At 49.6% G+C, this 26,277-nt stretch overlaps 1 protein-coding gene across 5 annotated transcripts in view; it reads left to right on the top strand.

Annotated features, from left to right (window-relative positions):
- The window catches only part of Cask (peripheral plasma membrane protein CASK), a 708,589-nt gene that overhangs the window by 198,988 nt on the left and 483,324 nt on the right, over positions 1-26,277 (top strand). The window lies entirely within an intron of this gene.

The following is a 26,277-nucleotide window of genomic DNA, read 5'->3' as shown; positions in this document are numbered from 1 at the left end:
CACGATCGCTCAGCGAGCTTTCATTACCTGGCGTGGTTGCTGATTACCCAATTACGCGCCTAGGATCGCTGATTACGCCCGTCTAGGAAATTGGTTTCGTCGCCTTCTTGCTTTTTTTACCACGCCGAAGTGCGGGCGTGGTCTGCATATATCTACTACGCAACACTTCGGCCTCCACACGAGACCAGTCATATAGCGGACGCTATGGATATACGTACTTGTTTATTATTTTTAATTACTGCCTGTTTCTTTTTTAGATGCGAAGCAGCTTGTGGTCGCGCCTGTTCCCTCCGCCGTTGTGCGGCGTCCACACCCCCACTGCACATGCGCATTCTCCTTCCCCTCCTCTCCTCTACTTGTCTCATCTCCTCTCCTCTTTAATCTTTCGTTTGTCTTGCGTCACAGATTTTAGCCTTTCATTATCTTATCTGGTACTTACCCTCGATGTTTATTCCGGTAACCCCGGTGAGATTTAAGTTCCCTATTTGCCATGATACTCTTATTTTTCGTCTATTCCTTTTTTCGGCATCACTCAATTTTGTCTTACTTGGTTCCCATTGCCAACTGTGCAAAAATTCAAAACAGCTGACATAGGTGCAAACGCCAGAGGGGAAAACCCCAACAAATTTCATCCGACTTTTGCGGCCTCATCATGTTTGATTTTTCCACCATTGTAACTTTTCCCCGCAAATACAATCCGTTTGTTCTTCTATACGCTTCCTCGCTAATTCTTGTTTCGCTTTTTCTCCCTTTTTATTTTACAGATTCAACTTAAATATGTTTCTATACTTGGACGTTGTGCAGGGTTCGTTTTGTTCTATTTTTGCTTGTGCAAATGTGATGACTGTTTTCGCATTTACAGCTTTTGTAGCTTTAACAAACACCGCCGTAGTAATACAAGTTGGTGTAGCGTGCACGAAATGCTTATTTAAGGTACTCACTTCTTGGCAACTTATGGGGGCATTGTTTGTTTTATTCACATCTTGAGTCAGTGAAGCCGGGGCTTAGGGGTGATCCAGTGGAGTTTCTCATGCGTAGTCGATGTTGCAACTATTCCGAGACGTAAAAGGTTTATTGCTCGGAAAATTTCCAGCAGAAAGAAAGGGCAAACAAATATGTTAGAACTTCGTTTCATGGAACGTGACCTGTAAAAAAAGAAATGAGAGACAGGCTGGTCAACAAAAAAGCAGCAGAAATGACTTTTAGAAACGCCGTGAATAAAAGAATTTAAAAATAAAATAGAAACGTTAAAAAAGTCAAATCAAGGTCACCTTGAATGATCATAAAATAGAAAGAAAACTTGGAGGGTGGCGCAACAAAAAGAGCCATCAATATGGTTTTGAAAGCAAGGAGGCGTGCAAAAGCCGTGTAAGCTGGAAAACCTTCACCGAGGCAGCACCCCTGATGGCTGAGCGTTTTTCCGGGGTTCTTTCCGGCTTCCACCTTTGATCTTTTTAATCAATAACCGCTCAGCCATCGGAAATGCTGCCTCGCTGAAGGGTTTCTAGCCTACGCGGCTTTTGCAAGCCTCCTTGCTTTGAAAACCATATTGATAGCTCTTTATATATATATATATATATATATATATATATATATATATATATATATATATATATATATATATATATATATATATATAAAGATAGGTCGGCAGTCTACAACGCCTTCTCGACAACAACAACTTCCCGAGCCCCTCATTTCCTTATATATATATATATATATATATATATATATATATATATATATATATATATATGAGATGAGAAAGGGGTTGACTCACGATAAAAAACAAAAACAGTGGTTTACTGACGTTTCGACAGGAGAACCAGTCTTCATCTGAGTAACTGGTCCTCCAGTCGAAAGATCAGTAAACCACTGTGTTTGTTTTTAATCATGAGTCAACCATTTTCTCAGATATTTCTTCTGGCTCCTCGAGAAGTCTATTCTACTGCTTATATAGAGATATATATATACATGCATGACTTGGAGGCACACTAAGAGGGTTCAACTTAAATTGAGGACGACTCAGCGAGCAATGGATTGGAAGATTATAGGTGTAACTTTAAGGGACAAGAATAGAGCGGAGTGGGTCAGGGAACAAACGTGTGTTAAGGACATATTAGTACAAATTAAGAAGAAGAAATGGACGTGGGCAGGGCATGTAATGCGAAGGCAAGATAACCGTCGAGCATTAAGGGTAACAGAGTAGATCCCTAGAGAAGGCAAGCGTGGCAGGGGTCGGTAGAAAGTTAGATGGGCAGATGAGATCGAGAAGTTTGCGGGGATAAATTGGTCGCAATTAGCGCAGGACCGGGATAATTGGAGAATAATGGGAGAGGCCTTTGCCCTGCAGTGCGCGTAGATCCGCTGATGATGATGATGATGATGACACACATGAGCAGGAACGTGACCACATAGTGATATTTATGGAGCATACGAATATAAGGTAAGCAGAGCATCACACCAACCGAAAACATTCAAAACATGGAATTTCTGTGCTGGGCAGGAGGATGGTGGGCAAGGCAATAAAAGAGGGAGCACGGAAAGAAGCAAAGAAGAAGAAGCTGAGATGAGGAGAGAAATAATGGCCCTGATGTCCAATGCAAGCTGAAGTTGTAACAAGCCACGCCGGAAACTGTGTCGCAAGGCTCTGCACCAATAATATTTTACCCTACCTTTGTCCGCTTCCGTCTCTACTCCCTACTCGATTACACTACGCGCTAAACAATTCCGGCGTCCATTTTTAATGTGGCCCCAGGGGATATATATATATATATATATATATATATATATATATATATATATATATATATATATATATATATATATATATATATATATATATATATATATATATATATATATATATATATATATATATATATCCCCACCACAAGGCGGCAAAGAATAAACACAACGTCTACATACGTCTACGTCCAATCGCGTGTGGTGAAATAGTCGGCCGTGCAGCGCTATATAACGGGAAAGAAAGGTATTTGTCACCATGGTCACGGTATACCGGAGCTATGAGAGTACAATCACGACAAAGTAGACTTTTGCGCAGAATAAAGTAGATTAGTGATCAGAAAGGAGGCCAAGGATGAAGTAAGCAGTAAAAGAAGGCAACATAAAACGAAACGAGAATTGAGAAAGGATAAAGAAGGGTATGGTGAAAAAAGTTTGAAGAGACGGGGCAGTCGTCGTTGGGAATTCGGGGGCGAGGACTTCAGTTTCGCGCAATACGGAGCTTCCGCTATAGGAACACAAACAAACAGACAAACAGGCAAAAAGCCTACGTAAGAATGCTTGTCGTTTCGGTCGAGCATCATATAAGTCGAAGGAGATCCTAACCCATTCTAAGTTCTTATACACACGTCCGAGTTTTTTCTAGCAGGCTCTTCAAAACATTTCTAAGCCATGAAAAGTTGCGGCGAGGACTCAGTAAAGTCAACAGAAACGCGTAAGTTAGTGGAGGTTGTAAAAAAAGAGATAGTAAATCCTAAAGTATGTAAATCTGAAGAAACGCGATGCAATCGTGCCGTCTTTTCACAATCTGAAGAAAATGGATTTCGGCCTTGTGTGTCCTCGTACAGCCTTGGTTGGTGCCTTTTGTCGAAGCCCACGCCGTCGCTTTTTGGTAAGCTGAACACCACGGTCTGAATGCAGGGTGAATAGTGTTCTGTTTGTTCTTGAGAATTTTAACGGCATCATAACTTTGGCAGAAGCACGTACCTTACTTGTTGATGAAGCAAAAGCTTGAAGCAAAAGCTTATATGCTTTTGCTTCTTTGCCGTCTTGAGTTTGAGCTTGATTGCGCTGTATGTTTGAAATCTGGTTAAGTACAAACTGGATGAACCTGGCTTATTATTTAGGTAAAATGTTAGGTAGCTGGCTGCCTTCCATGAAAGGAGGAATTAAAATTTGCTCAGATAAAGGTCAGCGTAGTGACCTCTTTCTCTTCGCCATTGTCTTCGAAGATGCAAGAGGTGCTACAGAGGGCAGCCTCTACGGTGTCTCTAAGACCTCCCAAGACAGTCTGGTCAAATTTATCAAGCCCAGGATAGTGAGTAACACAGTTAGGAAGTAACACAGTTTTAAGTAACACAGTTACTTCAAAATTGGCATAGCTCAGCTTCTACCGTATTTTATTTGCACGATCATTGGTCTGCACCGATTGATTGGTTTGATCGTGAGGTTAAACGCGGCGACGCTACACAGGCGATGCGGCACGCCGTAGTGCAGGGCTTCGTATTAATTTTGACCCCCTGGGGAATTTTCGACGTGCGCTGAAATCTCGTACACACGGGCATTTCCCCTTTCCTCCTCCACCAAAAAAGCGGCAGCCCCGCCGGGAATCGAACCCGCGTCCTTGGGCTCAGCAGCACAACGCCAGAGCCACTAGGCCTACACCAATGACCATATCTTAGTCTTTTATTACCATCAGTAACAAAATTACAGTGGGTTGGGGTGTATGCACCGAAATAGCCATCGTATCTAATTGCTATGTACGACGTACATACCTGGCTTGGCTTATCACTGTTTAATCTATAGATGGATAAAACATTACGCAGAAGAGCCCGTACTTCCGCTCCTTTGGGCTTTTATTTTGTCGTGAATAGCCATGGTAGTTTCAAGCAACCCGCGATGCTTCACTACCTCGCTTCGCAATCCAAGCATACGTAGTGCTGCCCTAGTGGACTGTTAGTTGGATTTTAATTCGACTGAGGGGGAGTGAGTAGTGTGGCGTCCACGAACAAGCGAAACTACTCGATCTGGGGTGGTATTTTCTAGTTTTGTCCCTTTAGCGTCTCTTTTAAAAGTGTCCCTTTTGGCGAGCCCTGATTGGCTGAAAGCAAATAACCGGAAGTAACGTAACGCAAGCACGGCAAATCTACTGCCAATGCCCACTGCTTAACCGGAAGTACGTCACGATGAACGGGACTCAAAAGGGCCGTTTTCAAAAGGGACCTGAATGAAAACCAGCCATCTTAAAGTGCGGCGCCACGAGGGGTCGTTCGCATGCTACCGTTGTTCCTTCGGTGGCTATAGCGGCTGGACTTTGGTGGCTGGCGACGCCTCTGACTGATCACTCGCTTCTGTGCTCTTGGGCAAAGAGCGCCAAAGAAGATGTTACTGAATTGTGATGAGAACGTACATACTAAAACATGTGACTAAAAGTAAAAGTGATGCAAAACAAAAGACAATGGAGATGGCTGGTGTATAGGGCCAGGATGATTACACGTGATATGACAAGAGCTGCAGAAAGTTCACCTCCGCTAAAAACTTAAAAACACGCTGACTAGAAAACATGGGTTCGTCGGCTTTGCCCATAGTCGGCCTTGCGCCAATAAAACCCAACTATCATCATCATCATCATCTGTGCTCTTGTAGTGCGCATAAAGAAAGAGCCACGCCCCTTTCCGCCAATCGGTTCATTTCCACCGTCCGCTGATAGATGCCAGTTAATATGGCGCGTCTAGGTTTGAATACGAGACAAACGCAACAGCGCAATTCACAAGAGAGAATCCTAACAAACTTTAAGTGCGTTGGCGCCAGCATTAAAACAACACGTGCATCGACTATACACTAACCAAGAATAATATGGGAGTAACCAAAAAGCCGCTCTCTTCGCCATCAGGAAGCCCTGAGAGAGAAGCACGTTTTCAAATATGCCGCGCAGAGCTGATCTACGGTATGATACTGCGCAACGAGGGAGCTCTCTTTCGGGGGTAAAAGTGGCGGCAAACTTTGAGTTCGGCAGCCAGCCGTTACTTTGCAATTAGAAGCAACCCACTGGTCAATGCAAGATAAGAGCTGTTTTTTCCGATTTCTTTTTTTTTTCCTGCTGTCGATAAAGTAGGGAGAGGGGGGTGGTTAGGGTGACGAGACGCAGCGAGGAATTAAAATTTATGCCTTGCGATGGTTGTTACTGCCTAGCGAAATCACGGAAACAGATTAGCAATAGTATTTTCTTCCTAGCTCGTTTCTGCTTACTTCGTTCTTCCGCTCTTCTCCTTCACTAGCTTCCTCACGTAAACACACTCCGTGTGCAAACAAGGCCATTATTCCTCGTGGTGTTCTTGCACAACACTCGTGCCCGCATTAAACCCGCCGCCGGCCGCTAGAGCTTGGCGAACTTCATATCGCTGCGGCCACAGCCGTCCGCTGTTTCCCCAGTCCGCCGTAAAATGAACGGCCTTTGCGAAACGAAAAAAGCACCGTCTCGTTACTTTCACTTCGTTTTCGGAAACGAGGTACAGGAAAACAGGCGAGTAGGCTGTTTTTTAAATTTCTGTAAGCCTGGCATTACGTTTGCAGACGTGAGAAAATAGAAAAATCGGCGTAATTTATTCGTCTCTCCCAAGGCGAAAGGAGCAATAACAGAAAAAATGCGGGCAAGAAGCACGCGAAAAGCCATTATACGAGCAGTGCCTAATCCTCCGCTTTGTGAAAAATTGTGTACACCGGCGGCTTTGTGGTCAACTTGATTAAGCAAAAAGGGCTGCAGGGCTTCATGTGGACGCTGGTACGTTCCGGTTATCTATATTTTTTTTCCAGTGGGACAGGTCCACCTTTTAATGGTGTTTATTTACTCTTCTTGTATTGTGGTGTAGCGGGAAAATGCAGTGACCAATTCTCCGTAAAGCTTCGTATTATGGCACTCTATTATTAAGCGTATGTAATGAACATGCCCTACCGGTGTAACTGGAGAATAGTGTAAGAGTAAGGAAGTGACCGGTAAGTATTCACGTCTGTTCGTACTGTAATTTCACCAAGTGAAATATTGCACCCAAGGCGAGATGCACAGCCCACGAGGGACTTCACGTGAGGGGACAGTCATGGAGCCGACAGTTTTGTGCGCAAAGCTTCGTGGTATATACAGCACTTTTCTGTGAAGCGGATGTAATGAAAAGGCCTTACCGGTGTAACGATAGAACAAGGTACGAGTAACGAGGTGGCGGGAACTGCTGACATCTCTTCGCACCGTAATTGTACCGCGTGAAATATTGCACTCAGGGCGAAACGCACAGCCCACGAGACACCCCATGGGGCGAGAAAGGCACCGCGCACTGATTGGGAAACTGCTCGCGCTGTTTCAATTTCAGGAAAATGATACACTAGGCATACGCGCCGCTCTTAATTCAGCCTACATTTAAACATTACCGCTCCTGGCGAGCGTTGGGCTCCAACAACTGCTGAATAGAAATTGTGAAGATCGAAAAAGGAGGGCTTCGGGGAGTGCGCGTGGAGGCTCGTTCAGCTTATATAATTATTTCCCCAAAACAGGAAACTAAATAGAGGAGGGAAGAAAAACAACGTGTGGTTGATTCCTCTGCCATAGGAAGCGGTAAAATACGAAAGTGAAACGTGGAGCGATTTCTGCAGTGAGCATGATTTGCGTGTCGGCGGATGTCTTGTGGGTGTGCTTGGCGAGCGACGTCCTGCTGACGGGTCATTTTGGCAAAGGTGTGTCAGTGAAATCTTGATGTATCCCGGCGTAAAACAATTTCGTGTTAAAATATAAAACCCGAAAACGAACAATTAACCCTAAGTGTAACGTACTCTTTAGTACTAAAGGTTGCTTCCCCTCAAGTAGACACTGCGTGCAGGGGTGCACCCTTTACAGGCCACTTGATTCGTTGTATTGGCGTCACTTGCGTGACGAATATGACGTTAGTCAAATCTTTGTGTATCCAGCAATAAAGCACTTTCGTGTTAAAACGTGTGCCCATTCACTCTGTACAGATGGTCAACCAGCGAAGCTGCGACGTGCGGCCGGTGTTTGCGATTGTCACGTTGGCGCTGCTCCGCAAGCACCGCTACCGCCCCTTCCCGCCACTGTTCCTTGAGATGCGCTTAACGCAGTAGCTTTCTGCGAGAGAAATGATTTTTCGCTCCCTCCGATGCGCCGTTCCCACTTACCAGCGTTGGAAGATGCGAGAGCACAGCTACGTCATCCCTAAATCTGACTAACCTCTCTCCCCTTACTTTGAACTCCCCTTCAATCTGGTTCTTTTGCGCATGGCCACGGCGTTGCACTGAAGCAGTTTTCTACCGTCGAATTTTCCTTTCGACTAGCCGCTGAAAGCTTCGATTTAAAAAAACAATAGCCGGATGAGGTTCGCGCCCGTGTTCGATACTTTTTACAGTAAGATAGTCAATGCCGGCTTAGTTAGGGGTGGCGCTATTTCCGCGTGACTAGAATTCCGTAACATACGCTTCGATGTTTGCTAAAGGAATACACTGCTTTTTTTTTTTTCCAAAGCTATAGACGATGTGATACCATCTTTAGGGAACACTGGAGTTCGACCGGCCGCTTCTCGTGGGATTCGGAGAAGCAGGCGATGCGGGTCGGCCGCTGCGTATCGAATGCGTCGCCTTCCGTGCGGAAACATACGTTCCGCCCCGCTGGCGCGAACCCCGTGCCCCGGCCAACGTTCGTGTGGACGAACGCTCGCACGAACGCGGGTGAACTCGCGGAGATCTGCACGTGGAATATTCTGAATTAACGAGGCGTGGCCGTTGAGTTACATTTCGCGCAAAGGTCTGTGTCTTGTTTGAGTTATTCAGTGCACTGGGACCACAGAGCGCCGTTGCGTGCTCGTTACCGCCATTTAAAGTTGGGTTGAAATTTTGCAACATTGTCGCTTGTCGGTGACGAACGCAGAAGGCACAGCCGTACGAGGTAGAACGGCGCCGGCCGCGCACAGCGGGACAGCAGGGCCACACACGAGTGTGGAGAGCGACGCGTTTCCGCAAGCGTTTTTTCTCACCCCAAAACCGGCCCTGTAGATTTCCTGCGTGTTTCTGACCACTTCCGGAACGGTTTCCAGAACGAGAAAGCACTTGCGGAAACGCGTCGCTCTCCGCAAGTGTGTTTGGCCCTGTAAGCCCTTGTCACCAAGGCGCGGACTGGTTTCGCGATGACAGACGATTTATGAGCGAGACGCGAATGCTTCGAGCAAGGAGGATAAAATGAACCACCAAGAGAGATAGACCTGAGATAGGTAGATGTAGACTGCATGGGCATCGTCACGTTCAAGCAAGCGTCCGACACCTCAGCTTGCTCTACAAGCCTTCTCATGGGCACTCCCTCCAAGAAAGGATCTATTAGCTGAAGCCACCGCAGCGAGCAGGGAATTCTTCACACACTGCGGAACACTTAAGAAAAGGTCGTGGCACTTACTAACAGAACACTAACCAGTCACTTGTTCCAGTATAAACTAGGTACTTAGTGCTTTAACTAACTGGCCATGCATAACCCAGTAAAAAACTACACTTGACAATGTGGATCGGCTGAACGCGCACCACGACATAGACACATGCGGCAGACTGAATCACACTTAGACAACAAATAAATTGAGCAAGAAAACCAACGAGATGCACGGGGTGAGCGAGTGTAACTTCGTTACCTTAGAAATGATCGACTGCGGGAGCACAAATGAACTTCGTTAACTTAGAAATGATCGACTGCGGGAGCACAAATGGAATGTAGAGCGTGGAAACACGGGGCACCTTAGTGCGCACTGCCGAGATTGTATAAAATGTAAAGAAAGTCAACCTGACTTAAATCAGACTATAACAATAGCAAGACATCACAACCAGTTAACAAGGAAACTTATCGAAGCTTCTGAAATGGCCCGCCTCGGAGGGGATGCATGCGTGAGCAAGCCATCTCTGACTCTATCACAAAAGGAACTTTCGTATCTGAACATACGAATCTGAATGCACGTGTCGCACAAGCTGCTGTCGAACAAATACTTTTATCGTTTTTTCGGTTTTCGTTATTTTGTTTTATCGTTGTTTTATCGTATTCCGATTTTATCATGCGTGTCTTGGGTGTGCGTGGCGTGACCTCAAGAATGTACCGGTGTGCGCACGATTTCTGTGTATATATATGCCTTCTTTTCCTAATAAATCTTAGTTGGAAGTAGCGCGTGTCCCTGTGCCCTCTCGTCGTCCCTCGTTTACGTTTTGCACTTTGAACGGTCTTGCTTAGAAGTACATCTGCTCTTCTTACTTATATACCCAGCAGCGAAAGCCCTCTGGTAGGGTCGGTGGGCTTGTTGCAAAGATCGAATATTTCAGCGATAATTCTACAATTATGCGTTTCAATGTAAGCATATACAGGTCAGCATGTGGATTTGCATAAACTTTTTAACCGTGATTTGGAGTGGTAAATGGGCTGTAGTTATTATGTTCAATATTTCATAGAATTTTGTTACTGTCAGTGAATGTTAGTGTCAAACAAGCAGCAGTCACTAAGTGCACGGTCTGGACTATAGTAACAATAGCATTTAGTTTGCATAGTTAGTGGCAGAGCCTGTACCGTTCTGCGGTGTAGTAAAGTTCGGGAGTAGTTAGTAAATAGAGCCGTTACAACCCTTTTACGAGCTTTGTTTTGAGAGTGAACTTTGCTAAAGCTACGGACTTTATCAGTATAGCCAAATGTGATCTGACCTCTTTGGCTGCCCGGCTTCTGTCGACGCTTTTTTTTTCGGTGAATTTATAATTTTATGCGTTTATATACATATCCGGTTTATCGCGACGCAAGATGCCCAGCAAGCCGGAAGTGCAAATGAATTCACGCACAAGATGAAGCCTAGAAGTAAAAGCAACGTCGCCGTTTTTTTAACTCTGCTGGTGGCAAAGTACAACAAGAGACAGGAAAACGGGAGCAACGTTGGTAATACAGAATTTAAAAAAGAAAATCATTTAAAAGAGGCCCATTTAGGCCCGTGAAAAACAGGATGACAACAGGAGAGCGGTGGCGCGTGATTTCTGTCCGGAGGATTGCAACTCCGCTCGCCTCCATTGTAGGGCCTTGTAATGAAATCAGGCCTCAGCGGAGATGCGCGGTTGCGCAGGGAAGCAACACCCACTAGGTAGACAGAAAGCCCCAGCGGAGAACCGTCATTCGGGAACAACTGCGCTGAAGTCATCGGTCGTCGATAAGAACCGGGAACCACGAATGCCAACCATGATAAGGGGTCATAGGGCGTTGATAAAGCCAGTTTCTAAGCCTTCTTATCGCATAGCTGTTCGCAGCAGCTGCCATGAATGCTGCACAACGGCACATGCTAAAGAAAAAGTGGGCGCGGGGAGGTGGGGACAGGGGCATAAAAAGAGGATATTTAAATGGGATTGCTTGTAACCGGAAATAAGAGAACCGCATGCAGCTATGCCTCCGTGTGCGCGCGGGCATCATCGCGGCGGAAACGGCTTGCTATTTATTTCTCCTGTTTTTTTCACCTGCTGCTCTGCGGTTGCTGTCAAAAAAGAAAGAAGCGTTAAGAACGTGTCGCTGAAGTCTTCGAGTTGCGCCTCGGAGGAGCCGAACATTAGTGGGAACGGAACACGAGATTAGGAACCACAAGGAAATTACAATTTTCACGCTCGGTAGGAAATTGCTCTTGGATGCAGGCCGTTTCGATGGCAAAAAAAAAAAACAAAAAAAAAACGCATGAGCCAAAATATAGATAAGGGAAGCACGAAGCCAGATATAGTCGTCCTCGTTCGGGCACCCAAAATTTCTGCATTGGTACGTGCACATGCCCTTTCCTTCGGTTTAGGCTTCTATGGTAGCCTTGGCACTGCCTGTGGTTCTGTTCTGCCGCAGCGTCTCTCTGCAGTGCAGGCTGGAAGGCGCGAAGTTGGAAAGAGCGTTAGCATTGGGTTCGATTTGTTCTAAAGACGATAGTCGTTCTTGGGCTACTTAAACGCGATAATTTTGGCCTGTCTGTTAACACAATAGCTGAATAAGAAGTTTATATAGGCAAATATTTTCCAAACCACTCAATCTGGAAACACACCTCGTACTTGTCAACACTGTTCGGAAACGAACAAAAAAGAAACATTACGCACACTTCAGGCAAAACATCAAGACATAACTGGTATTTGAAATCTTCACCCGCCGCAGTGGCTCAGTGGCTAAGGCGTCGCGGGTTCGATTCCCGGCCACAGCGGCCGCTTTTCTGATGGAGGCGAAAAGCAAAAACGCCCGTGTGTACGAGATTTCGGCGCACGTTATCCAGCTGGTCAAAATTAATCCGGAGCCCTCCAATACGGCGCGCCTCATCGCCTGCTTTGCGTCGGCGCCTTAAACCCTACAATCAGATCCGATCAGATATTTGCAATGTTCTTTTAATTACAAATACATGACTGCTTGATTATTGCGACAACAGATAAAAAAAATACGCGTTAAAATGTTCAAACTCAAAAACTCAAAAAGCGATGGCGCCCAATCCTATACTCGTGGCGTTATTCCAAGAGGTCCAACAGTAGTGAGCGAGCAGTGGAACGCGGTAAATTTGAAATGACTTGTGAAAATCTCCACCGTGCTTACCGTTGGAGGAGCAAGACGGGAGAGGAAGTGCGTGAGAGGTGGGCGGAAAAGAGAACAGAGGCATTTACGTGGCAGAAGCGGTAGAAGACTCGCTTTTTGACCGCGTTTGCAACGAAGTGAGCAGATCCGCGGCCGAATTTTAGTCGCATGTATTCGAGGGACCTCGGTAAGTACCGAGGTCCGTGTTCAGGGTAATTTTATCTAGTCGCGATCGTCCGTTTATGCTTTTCCGGGGCTTCTGCGCGAAAAAAAAGAGCAGCGTTATGGCTGCGTTATAGCAGCAACACGAGCGGGGCATGTTCACACGACGGCAGACACACATCAAAGAACGAGCAAAACACGTAAGTTGCGGAACCCTGCTGGGGAGCCCCAAAGCTTTGATCTCGTACCGCTAGAAAAAGAACAGTGAGTGTGTACTGGTCCTGCTGAAGGTTTCACCCCAACATATTCCACACAATATGGGATTGTGATCGACACCCAGCGTTGACCCCCGTCCCCAGCCCAACTCGGCTATCCCGGGAGGCGAGACTGGTTGACCGCAGCGTAGCGTCGCAGCTCGTTCTGATGTCCATGGCGGGGGAAGCTTTGGCTACAGCTTCCAAAGAAGGCATCCTGACCATAGAGTTTCATACTGATATATACTAGAGGGAAATCTGGTGCCACTGTCTAGGGGAGCCGCGCTTCGGCGAGCGTTCTGTCATGTACCGGGCAGGCGCGTTCCACTTGTCCTTGGCATGGCTCATTACAGGCTTAAAAGCTGGCTCGGGCTGCAAAAAAGCAACAATATTACTTTAGGTGAATCATCAAATTTGTTTTGTATTATAAAATTGAGCCCCCCAAAAGATCAATTTGTCAGTGATAATGTAGAAGCTTCATGCACAATGAACCAGAAAGAAGTGTTACCCTGTTTTGTTGATTTTGGCTTCGAGAAAAAAAAAAGAAGCCATATGGCTAGTTAAGAGAGAGAGAGAAAGGACTTTATTGAGGTACCGGCAGTCGGGGACGGGTCAGGCCACGCAGGGCTTCACCGTCCCGTAGTCTTCACCGCTTACTGCGGCGTCGGGCCGACCCCGAGGTCTACGTCTGGTCGGCGCGGGCTACTTGGAGTGCCGCCGCTGTCGCCCCTAGCCCTCGCTCCCGCAGGAGGAGGCCGAGAGGAGTGCGGGTTCCCCTTTCGCCTTTGCCTGTCCAGTGCAGCCTCGAGCCGCTGGATGGCCCTTAGCTGATCTTCTCGCCCCGAAGAGCGCACTAAGTCCGCAATGTCCGGTGGGAGGATCGGCCTCCCCGCACTTGGGTCGTGGTCCGCACATCCCCACATCAAGTGGGCCAAGTCTGCGTTCACACGCGCACACACACTGCACACCTCGTCCTCGTACATGTCCGGGCACACGTGGCGCGCGAGCGCCGGCGTAAGCACCGTCCCGGTTTGCAGTTGTAGAAGCACGGCCTCTCTCCTCGCGAGCCCCGGGTGGGGCGGAGGATAGGCCTGCCTCTCTGTCCTATACCAACACAGCGTAGCACCGTATGTGGTCAGGGGCTCTGCGCCGTTGTCGTCCTCGTCGTTGCTTGGCTCCTCGTCGACGTCGGCGTCCGTCGCTGGCGCGGCCCGGCACGCGGCGAGATCACGGGCCGCAGCGTCGGCTGCCTCGTTGACGTTCCTGTAGCCGCCTCGCAGCTCCCGACCCATGTGGGCCGGAAACCAGCGCACGGTCGTCGTTGCGTTCTTGCGCGCGCCTTCCCCGATGCCGGAGAGGACTCGCATCGTTGTCTTGCAGACCATACCCCTGGCGAGATTGGCGATGGCCGACTTCGAGTCGCTGAACACCGTTCGCGTTTCGGGGTGAAGCAGGGCCAGCGCTATGGCCGCCTCCTCCGCCTGTCTGGCGGTCTTGGCTTGCACGCTGCCCGCACTCAGTACTTCTCCCGTGGCGGCTCGTATCGCCACCACGGCGTAGGTGTCTTCCCTGTCGCGGCGTTTGGAAGCGTCCACGTACACCGCGTCGCTCCTCCCATTGTACCCCTTGGCGAGCGCGCACGCCCGCGCCATCCTCCGCTCCGAGTTTCGCCCCGGCGCCACGTTCTTGGGTAGCGGCGGGATCACCAGGCTGCTTGCGATGTCGTCGCGCAGCGGTACTAGCTCGTCCTCCTCGTCGAAGGAGCAGCTTAGTCCCACGCGCTGTAGTAACCTTCTGCCCGTGCGGGTCGACCCTAGGCGCTCCAGTTGAGACGTTCGCTGCGCCTCGCTGATCTCCGAGAGCGTGTTGTGTACTCCTAGAGACGCGAGGGCCGCGTTGCTCGTGCTGTTGAGGAGGCCCAGGGCCGCCCGGTACGACTTGCGTATCGCCGCGTCGATCTTTGCGCGTTCTTGGGTCCGCCAGTCGTGGAAGGCTCCCACGTAGGCCACCTGGCTGACCACGAACGCCTGCAGCAGGCGCAGCAGGCTCGCTTCTCGCATGCCGCGCGCCCGCGTGGCGAGGCGCTTGACGAGGCGCGTGGCGATGCCCATCTTTGTTACCAACCGTTCGACAGTGGTGGTGTTGTAGCGTCGGCTCGCGTCGATGTACATACCCAGGACGCGGATGCTCGTCGCTTCGGGGATCGCCGTGCCGTCGCTCCCGCGTACCACGATGCTGCGCTCCGCTTCGGTCTTCTTGCGGTGACGTCCCGTCGGGGGCAGGACCAGGAGTTGCGATTTTTGCGGGGCGCATCGGAGACCCGTGCCGCGCAGGCTCTCCTCTATGCCGTCCACCGCCTCTTGTAACGCCGACTCGATGTGGCCGTCGCTGCCGCCCGGCACCCACAGCGTAATGTCATCGGCGTAGATGGTGTAGCGGACGTCGGGTAGCTCGTCCAGGCGGCGGGCCACGCCGATCATTACGAGGTTGAATAGCAGCGGCGAGATGACAGAGCCCTGCGGCGTGCCGACGCTGCCCAGTTCTCGCTCCTCGAGTTGTGTCCCGCCCACCTCCAGTCGGGCCGTGCGGCCGGTCAGGAAGGTTCGAACGTAGTTGTAAGACCGTTGTCCCAGGCCGAGCCGGGACACTTGGGCCAGGATCGCCGAGTGCTTCACCTTGTCGAAGGCGCTCTGCAGGTCCAGGCCCAGGATGGCGCGGTTGTCCGAGGTCGGTCCCGACGGCGGAGCCAGCACCTCGCGTTGCAGCAGCAGCATTGCGTCCTGTGTCCCCAGCCGCGAGCGGAAGCCCAGCATGGGGTCAGGGTACAGGCCGTTGGACTCGAGATACCGTTGCCACCGGTCGTTGAGAACGTGCTCCAACACCTTCCCCACGCACGACGTGAGAGAGATGGGGCGCAGGCTCTCTATGCCCGGCGGCTTGTTGGGCTTCGGTATGAGAATTGTCTTGGCCGTCTTCCACTGTCGCGGGAGGCTGCCGGCTCGCCAGTGCTCGTTGAAGTACTTTGTGAGCGATGTTATGGCCGCGTCGCTCAAGTTACGCAGCGCCTTGTTCGTGACGCGGTCCGGGCCCGCCGCCGATCGGCAGTTCAGGGCCTGGGTGGCGCGCCGGACCTCCCACTCCTCGATGTCGCGGTCGAGCGAAGGGTTGGGCGGGCCGGCGTACTCTCCTTGTTGTTCCGTCGCGGTCTCGGGAAGGTAGCGCTCGTTGAGCCGCTTGTGTACCTCCCGTTCTCCGAGCTCCTTCGCCGCCGCGTACATGATTTGCGCGAGCCGGTGACGTTGATACTCCTTGCTTTGGGTTTCGTCCATCAGGTGACGGAGGAGTTTCCACGTTCCCCCGCGATGGAGCTGGCCGTCGGCTTCGTTGCACAGCTCGAACCATTGCTGCGCGCACAGCTGGCGGCTGTACTTCTCGATTTCTCGGCCGAGCGTGGCGATCCGCTTGCGGAGGGCGCGGTTGTGCCGCTGCCGCTTCCACCTTCGCTGTAGCGAGCTTCGAGCCTCCAGCATGTGCGCGAGCCGGGGGTCTATTCGCGTGGTCTCCTCGGACGTCTCCGTGACGGACGTCGCCTTCTCGACGGCTGCGACGACTTTGCGCGTCCACTGCTCTATGTCCGTGATTTCACCCAGGTCTTCGGTGCGGTAATCGTGCCAGTTCGTCAGCCGGTGCTTGATCTGCCCGTCGTCGGCGCTGGTCTTACTGTTGGGTCGGAGCGGGATGAGGACTTCCACGATGTAGTGGTCGCTGCCGAGATTTATGCCCGTGTTCCTCCAGCTAGCCGTACGGTCGTCGGGCAGGTGGAGAAACGCCAGGTCTGGTGTGGTGTCTTTCACGACGGACGTGCCGATGCGTGTGGGGTGTGCTGGGTCCGTGAGGAGTACGTAATCCGCTTCGGCGGCGTCCTCCAACAACTCTCGGCCCTTGACCGTCGTGGCGGCGTGGCCGAGCTCCTTGTGTCGCGCGTTGAAGTCCCCGCACGCGACGACGATGGCGCCGTCGCATGCGGAGACTGCCCCGCGCGCTCTGTGCAGTAGTGACTTGAAGCGTTGCTGGTTGTGCTGTGGGTTACTATACACGTTGACCGCCATGACGATCGTGCTCGTGCTCTTGTGCTTGCCCGTGATCACCGAGAGTTCCGTCGCACACATCTCGATGGCGCTTCCTCGGTTCCCCATGAATGCGTCGTGCTTGATGAAAGTGATGCCCTTCCTGACGAAGGTGCACACGCCTTGCGCCGCTCCGCGCCCGCAGGTGCGAGCGCTCGGCGGGCTAGCGTGCGCCCTGTAGCCGGGGAGGGACGGCGCGATCTCTGCGTGGGTTTCCTGTATCATGATGACGTCGGGCTGCTCCGCCGGCGTCAACGTTTGAAGGTGTTGTTGCAAGACCGCCTTCCGGCACCGAAAGCCGTTGGCGTTCCAGTGCCAGATGCGGAGCGAAGTGCGTTGCCTGGGCGTCGTCATCATGGCGGAGAGACGGTGATCGGGTTGCCGTGCTCTTGTGCTGCGCCCCTTACGGATGCTGCCAGTTGGTTGAGTTGTTGCTGAACGGGTAGGATTGCCTGCTGAATTGCTTGCTGCATGACTTGTATCATTCTGTTGGTGAGTCGTCGCTCGAGGGCGTCAAAGTCCTTCCCCCAGCGGTTCATCTGGGACTCGAGCTTGCGGTAGCGGTTGTTGAGGCTGGCGTAACTCGTCGGCTTGCTGATTGTGCTCGAGGCGGCAGTCGACATGCTGGAACCGGCGTCGCCGATGTCCTCGTCGCACTCGTCCTCCACCTCTTGCTCCCGCGCCGGGGACGCGCGGCGCTGCGCTACTTGCTTCAGCGGCGGGGCCGGGCACTCCGTCGGCTTGGCGGTCGTAGTCGTTTCTGCGGGCGCGGGCTTGGACCACGTGGTCGCTCTCGCTCCCCACAGTTCCTCGAGCTTTAGGGTTAGTTGTTCGATAGTTACCCGCTGGGCGTGCACAGTAGCCTGCAGCTCCTTTACCATCTTTCTCAGCTCCACGGTTTCCGGGGAGGCACTCGCTTGTTTCGTGGCGTTATTACCGCGGCGTGGCGGCGGCCGGCTCGCGCTCCTCCGTCTCGACTCCGAGCGGTCGCGGCGCGCGGACTTTGAGCGCCGGCGGCTCGGTGCGGCAGCCGCTCCACCAGCTGCGCCGGCGGCAATCGCCGCCCAGGCGGGGCCTCTCGACGTGGCGCGGCGACCGCGCGATGTACTCCTGGCGGCACCTCGCGACGCGCTCCTCCGCGACGATCTCCGGCGCGGCGGAGCGATTTCGGGGAACTCGTCTCTCCGAGAGAGTCTGATCTTGGGCGCCGGCGTTGCCGCTCTCGCGCGTTCCTCCTCCAGTTTCCGTTCCCACTGTCGCTTGCGGACTTGATACGGGACTTTGAACTTGTTCTTGCACGAGCCTTCGCCCGTGGGGTGTGGGCCGCCGCACAGGCGACACCGCGGCTTGCACTTGCCTTCGTGCCCGTCGCCGGGGTTCTTCAGCCCGCACGCAAAGCACACGCGGGCGCCCGGCGTTGGGCACACGTCCTTCCTGTGTCCGATTTGGCCGCAGATTCTGCAAACCTCTTTGTGCTGCCTGTAGAGGCAGCAACGCGTGACGACGCCGCCGTACCAGACGTAGGACGGCACTTTACTCCCGTGGAACAGGATGACGACCGCCATCGACTGACCGAGGCGGTGCGCGTCACCAGCGGTAGGGTTATGCCTGTTGACTATGTGGCGGTAGATGTCGTCCGCGGAGTCTTCCAGGCCCACTCCACGTATCACGCCGCGAGAGGTGTCCTCCGGCGCCGCGCGGTACGCGTACGTTTCGTATTCTTTGTCGCCGATGGCGATCCTCTTCACAACCTCGTAGCGTAGCATTCTCTCCCAAATCGGGGTGCTTATGACGAGAATATTCTGGGCAATGTTCGGGAGCATCGTGTCCTCGCGCACGGCTTCCTCGTCCGCCTTGGCCGCAGCGAAGATGGCGCGGCGCAGGTCGGTTTTGCCTATCTCTAGGCCGCCACGTGGCCGCACGACCACGCGATACTCATCTCTCGACGCAAAGTTTGGCATGCGCGCCGATTTTGCCATGCCGGCGTTGACTTTACTCGCGATCTGGGCTCGCGTGAGGGTGGCGTGGCGTTGTGAAGCACTCGGCTTACCGGCGTGTGGCGAAGCCCGCTGCGGAGAAGCTTCGGGAACACTCACGGTCTTCTTACGGCGACGCTGATGGGATACGCGGGTCCACCCGGCGTGGTCGTCGTCTTCCTCCGGCTCGTCGGCGGCGCGCGGACACAAGATGTCGTCGACTACTTGGCCGTCGGTGCCGGTGTTCGCAATTACAGTCCCCGTCGATGCACAGTCTGACACAGTCCGCACTCGCTGGGAAGGGTAAGGGTCCGCAGGTGACACATCCATTTCACAGGATTCGGAGAATAATTCTTCGTCGGAGCGCCGAAGATCCGCCCGCTGGGCAGGTCCGGGCACGCCCGCGGCGGCGGCGGCGGCGGCCGTCGACGTGGCCGACGCCATGCCCGTACTCGTTCGAGCCCTCGTTAGGCTTGGCTGGGGTGCCTCGCCTCGCCGAGAGAAGATGCTCGTAAAACGGCCAAAAATGGGCTAATCGGCCCAAATTTGGTATCGGCGTGGTCCTCGCAACGTTAGGAAGCTCGTACGTACGTTTGGGACATCAGAGGCGGGATGGTCCTCCCGAAATCCGTGGCGGCGACGGAGCCGACGTGGACTGCGTCCGCTCTGGTCGGCGACCGCAGCGCCCCCCTCATGGCTAGTTAAGCCAAGTAGGCGAGGAACGTCGCTAGCGGCAATGACGCCACCCACGGCGGCCCGCGACTGCAGCGACAGATTTCCCTCTAGTATATATTAGTATGAAACTCTATGCCCTCGACTAAGAGTGCTCGGAAAAACAAAGTTGATTTCCATCCTGCCTGCCGATAAAATGTAATTAATGCGAGTGAAACCCGCAGGGCACCAATAACGGTCCCTGTCTTGTTATAATTCCATCAATTAAAAGCAATCCAAAAATATTCAATTTAGTATCAATTCAATTCGATTCGATTTTATTTCAACATCAATGATGTTTGGGAGCATACATGAAAAAGCCATAAAGTGGTTTGTTGAGAACACGCCCTCGTCACGGCAGATAGTGAGGGCAACAAAGGGAACGTGCATTTTTCGCTGGGTGCATGTTATAATTATTTGACAACATTCTGAGCTCTGAGAAGATCAATTACAGCCAATTTTCACCGCAAAATGAAAAATAAAGTATATAATTAGTACCCGCTAACAAAAAAAACACGTTTAAGAGAGGCAATAAATATATAGGAAAGGTTTTGCATTCTTGAACGTTATTTCTGAGAAATGGTACGGAGTATGCGGATGTTATGATGAAACCAGGTAATGTGAGGCCTACTATTTACTCTCGGAAAAGAATACAAGCTGAGGTGCTAGGCTGAAACGGCTGCGCAGACACAGCAGCTTGTTTCGGAACAATGTTTTAGCGGTATCGTGTGAGCTGGAAACTTCACCTTTAAAAGTGCCGCCTTTTGTCAGATGTTGCGACTAAAAGGCTGTCAGTGTCTTTCTCTCGATTTCTTCCTTTGTCTTGCTTGCGTGTCGTACACTTATGGTTTCAGGAAAAATATCTGGAACGAGAATTTGTTCGAACGCGTCCTCCTGCTTTAACGTCGCTTCCAGCAATAACGATTTTGAGCGCTTGTCCCTCGCTGACTCTTTACGCGGCCCGGAGTCGTAAACAACAGCTGCCCCGCTCGGAAGAAAGCTCGCGGGCCCATTCGCGGTGCCCGCTTGCCTTGTTCGTTTTCGCGCAACTCACGGGCGTTGCAGTGCAAGCACGTGTGCAGGAACCGATGCTCGGCGAAACGACTGTGCGCTGAGCGAAGAACGTGGAAGCGTCGATAGCTTCCCGCCGAAGACGTTTGGCTTCGGGATAAAAGAAAATCGTGTCCGCGGGAGGTTGTAGAGTTCGTTCTCTTCTTCACGATCAATACGGAAGCACGAACACGTCGTGGAATAATGGATCGCTGTCGACAAGAGCCGGATATGAAATGTATTTAAACACGCACATTCATGCATGCATACATAAAAATACACACACATACATACACACACACACACACATACATACATACATACATACATACATACATACATACATACATACATACATACATACATGCATACATACATACATACATACATACATACATACATACATACATACATACATACATACATACATACATACGCACATACATACGCACATACATGCATGAATGCATGCATACATACATACATACATATTTATTTATTTATTTATTTCAATACCTTCAATGCCCAGAGGGCGTTACAGAAGGCTGTGGTTAAGTTTACAAAACAATTGTACACGGGGAGATTAGTCAAGTTACACTTGAATGCGGTTTACATATAGAAAATAATAATGTTTCCAGAAATCATACAAAGGTAATTGCAATATACAGGCTCAAACAATGAAATAAATACAAAGCGAGCATATGAACTAATGCAACGCAATTAAAAACCACTTATCAAATAACATCAGCGTATGAGACAAAAATGCAAGCAGAAGAAAATACAAAATGAACATACGAACACACGAAAAATAAACCCATCTACCAAAAAGAAATCAGTATGAAAGATAGGGAGACCGAATACATGTTCGATAAATATACAATGCACGCGTGTAAATAACAACAAGACGAAAAAAAAGTTTAATGGGAACGAAAGTAGCGTTCGGCGGCCGTTCAACATGCGCGCGCATCGGTGATTGTGGCGATTGAGGTTGGCAGGTGGTTCCATTGTTTCGATGTTTTCGGGATGAAGGAATCAAAAAATAGATTTGTATTGCAATGCGGAACTTTAACCTTGTAGGGATGATCAGTGCGTGGTGATATATATGATGGACTACTTACCAGTTGGTTTTTTTTTTATAATTGGGTTAGAGTGGTAGATCTTGTGAAATAGATTCAATCGAGCTGCTTTTCTGCGCAAAGAAAGATTGGGTAGATTAAGGGTGAGTTTCATAGATGTTACACTTGACATGCGAGAGTAGTTGGCTAAGATAAAACGTGCGTTGCGGTTTTGAAGGGATTCTAAAGCGTAGTAAGATAATCGAATCCTGGATCCGATACTGCGCAGGCATATTCTAACTTCGGATGAATTAGTGTTTTGTAAAGTATCGATTTCAGGTCAGAAGGGGCAGCAGAAAAGTTACATCGGAGGTACCCAAGGGTCCTACTAGCATTGTTAATTATGTAATTCCCGTGTGTTTCCCTAGATAAGTTATGAGTTATGTGGACTCCTAGATATTTATATGTTTTAGTCTCTTCAAGCTGGCGGCCTTCAATAGTGTAAATGGAAGCTTCAGGGGTGTTCAGACGCCGGGAAATTCTCATTGTTTTTCATTTATTAATGTTTAATGCATTTTCTAATTATTACACCAGTTAGAAACTTTGTTTAGATCACACTGTAGCAGTGACGAGTCACAATTTGAAGAAATGGTTCGATACAGTACACAATCATCCGCAAACAATCTGATGGAAGAGTTAATTGAGCTGGGTAGATCATTGATATAAATTAGAAAGAGAAGGGGGCCGAGTACGGATCTCTGAGGCACGCCTGATGTGACTGAACAGAAAGAAGAGTCAAAATCATTAGCAGTTACAAATTGTGTTCTATTAGACAAAACATTTTCAATCCAAGCTACAATATTAGGGTCCATATTTAAATTTCGAAGCTTCATGCAAAGTAACGGATGAGAAACAAGATCGAATGGTTTGGAGAAGTCCAAGAATATGCAGTCAACAAAAGATCCGTTATCTAGAGCAGAAAAAAGGTCATGTGTGAAAAATGAGCTGTGTCTCGCAAGAAAATGATTTCCTAAAGCCATGTTGGCATGAAGAAAAAAAAGAGTTATTTTCCAGAAACTTAACCAGGTGGGAATAATTTATGTGTTCGAAAAGCTTACATCGGATGCTAGTTAATGAAATCGGCCGGTAATTTAATGGGTTTTGCATGTCGCCGGACTTGAATAATGGGACCACCTTGCCAATCTTCCAATCGTCAGGTAAGGTGTTCGAGGTTAATGACTGGGTGAAAATCTGAGCAAGAATTATGGATGAATATACTTTGGTGCTTTTGAAGAATTTTGAATTTATTTTATCTAATCCCGATGACGATGATAATTTTAAATCCCTGATGAGCGGTATGATTACACCCCAGTCAATAACAACTCGTTCCATTGGTGGAGAATTGGCCGCTTCAATGGGACACATAGTATTTGGGGATGGTTGAGGGAAGACCTTCTTAAACACGTCATTCAAAACAAAACATCTTTTGGAATGAGGGATGACGGCACCGTTTTCATCAACTAAAGAGACTGCGTTGTTTTTTGGGGCACCGAATATAGTCCAGAATTTCTTGGTATTTTCAACAAGCACCAAGGGAAGTGTATCATTAAAGAAAACGCGCCTTGCTTTTTAAACTGGATCCTTGAAAACATTATTACTTTGGCGGTACGTAGCCCATGCATCAGGGCAGTTGCACTTGCGCGCTTTGCGAAACAGTCGCTTCTTTCTATTTAAAAGGCGCTTGAGGGAAATATTAAACCAAGGGGCACGGTGTTTACAAGGAATGACGCGCGAGGGAATATACTTTTTTATCAAAGAGTGAATTTTATCTTTAAAAAGGGCCCAGTTAGTATTTAGTGTACGTTCATAAAATTGGACCATGAAATCATCTATGAAGGCTTCAAGCTCAGTGTTAAAAGCTGCAAAGTCGGCCTCGAGATAATCCCTGATGCGCTTTGTTTTACTGGCGGTTCGTTTAGTATCTGCGTTTACCGAGAAGTGAATAAAACAATGATCACTAAGACCTGGCGTGAGGGCGAGCGAGTGGACGAGATCTGGTGAAGTGGTTAAAACTAGATCATGTACATTAGCGCTTGATAGGGAAGTGCGTGCCGGTTGAGTTACAAGCTGTGAAAAATGTAAAGTGCTACACAAGTCAGGAAATTCTGTTGCTTCACGGGAGGAACAAGAAATGCTCGAGCCACTTTCGGGCCAATTTATTTGAGGGTAATTGAAGTCGCCTAAAAGGAAGATTGGAGAGTTGGGGAATCTTAGAATAATGGTGTTTAGTCCGTCATGAAGATCACTGCAAAATGGTGAGGGGCATTGGGTGGTCGATAACAGACGCAAGAGATAGCGTTTTGGTGCATGAGGCGAACACATGCGCCGCAGACTTCCAACGGAGTTGCAAGCGGAATATTGAACGACTGAAGATGATCGGCGACAGCAAACAGGACACCTCCTCCCGACCTTGTGCCTCTATCGCATCGATAGAAGCAAAATGATTTATGGCATTCAAAAATTTCGCTGCACAAAACCTTCGCTGACAACCACGTCTCCGTTAGAATAACTACATCGGCATTACTAGTATCGATAAATGAGGACAATTCATCGCGCTTATTCACAACGCTGCGAATGTTCGAAAATAAAAAGGAAACTTCATTCACGTAACTACTAACATTTAGCTATGAAGAAGCAGTGCTGGGCATGCCTGTTTGAGTGTCCATGACAGTGCCAGGCGGAGAGGCGTAATCTTTGCGAACGTTACTTTCGCACACAGTGTCAGTCGACGTAACACAAACATAGCATTTCTTGTTAATTATCAATTTGTTATAACGAATGAAGAACTGTTTGCCGCTAGCTTTACCAAACTCAATTAACTTCTTCCACGTGTTTCGAGTCGACATGCAGAAGTCTTCACTAACGCTCACTCCAGAAGCTTTTAGTTGTGATCGGGAAGAAAATATCGAATCCTTAGTTTTGAAATGCGAAAATTTGACTATTACAGGCCGGCATTTATCTGGAACAAACTTTCCAGGGCGATGGCCGCGTTCGATTGCCTCGTCCGGCAGCTGAATTTTCAAAGCAGAAGATAATAGATCACGAATCTTGGTCTCGGATTCGGTCCAGGATTCGGTCATGCTGTCGGACAGTCCGTAAAAAAATGAGATTTTGGCGCCGAGATCTGTCTTCGAATTCATCCAGACGACGATTTGAGGATTCTGTTTCGCTGCGCACAGCATCAGAAACCGAGTGACAGATGTCAAGCCCAGAACAGCCATCGCACGCGGCAATCTTTTCCTCCACGGCCATCAGCCTTTCATTAATGTCGGCTACTTTTTTTTCCAAGCTCAGCTGAATTCCCTTAAATTCATTTAGCTGTGAAAGCACTTCTGCATGATTCTTGACAATTTTTGCGTTCAGCGATTTCAAAAGGGACAACACATCATACATACACACACACACGCATACATACATACACGCATACATGCGTACGTACATACATGCGCGTTCTAGCTTTCATTAAGTTTCCGAAGTTTAAGGCGCTCAATTCGTCTGATCAATAGGGTATATGTTCATCCCAGGTGCGAGAAAGTCGCATCCATCAACACGTGTGAAACTTGCACGCTCCCCAAACACGCACTAAAAAAAAGTAAGTTTATGAGTCCTAAAACTGACCTACTCAAAGTTCGGACTTGCGCTTTCGAACTCTATAGTGAGGTGTCCAGCGGAAATTCTGCGGTGTTGCAGCAATACACAGTGCGCGGCAAGTCAGACCTAGCGTAACTTAACTGAGGCACCGGCCACCAACGAACGGAAAAAAGCATACGCGTCGTTTCAAGTCTCGCCCCGACGGGCGCTGAGAATGAGGCCTTTTTTTATGAACAGCCATAAGGATTTCAGTCGCGCCGTGCATGGCGCAATCCGTACATTTTGCAAGAGCGCTAGCAAACACGTCGTTACAGAACGACAGGGCAGGTAAGGCTATCTGACGCAGGAGCAACAAGTAATTGACCCAGTGTTCTCAGATAAGGAGAGGGACGTCACCTAGAAGCGTCCGAAATGAGCTACATAGCATCGCACAAATGGTACTGGTATGCGGATGGTTCGTATGCTTGCGGCCTTTCCATTCGGTGGTGAGCAGACAGGAGTTGCAGCCGGGGAGCATATGCACGGTGCTTCCTCTCGTCCCGTTAACTTTTTGCCGTGCTTTCGCTGTCTGGATTGTCGCTTTTGCTACGAACGCACGTTTCCAGTGCGTTTCAGAGAGCTGAAACATCGCCCGCGACAGCTGAAGTCATTGCGTAAAGGTAATATCGTTCGTCAGGAGCGACTGTGCCGCTGCATTGAAGCACTCGATGTAGTGATTTACGTGCGCCGCCTTTATGGCGTACGCATTCAGCTGGTGCGGTGATACGCCCATCACCGGGGCAAAATGGCTATGTGCAATTCTTGCGCGTGCGTACCAGAGTTCGGATGAAAGAACCCGTTCTCCCGAAACAAACCCGTACCTCTTCGTACAGTGCTCCAATAGATCAAATGTCTTATATTTTTTTCCGGAAGGCTTAAACGTGGGATATGATTTTGGCATAATGTAGACCGTTCTGGAGGGGTCAT

This window comes from Haemaphysalis longicornis, unplaced genomic scaffold (genome assembly GCF_048455015.1).
Source record: "Haemaphysalis longicornis isolate Haplotype H1 unplaced genomic scaffold, Haemaphysalis longicornis Haplotype H1 scaffold_2, whole genome shotgun sequence".
Taxonomy (NCBI): domain Eukaryota; kingdom Metazoa; phylum Arthropoda; class Arachnida; order Ixodida; family Ixodidae; genus Haemaphysalis; species Haemaphysalis longicornis.
Note: the sequence above shows the minus strand (reverse complement) of the source record. Positions and strands in the feature narration are given on the sequence as shown.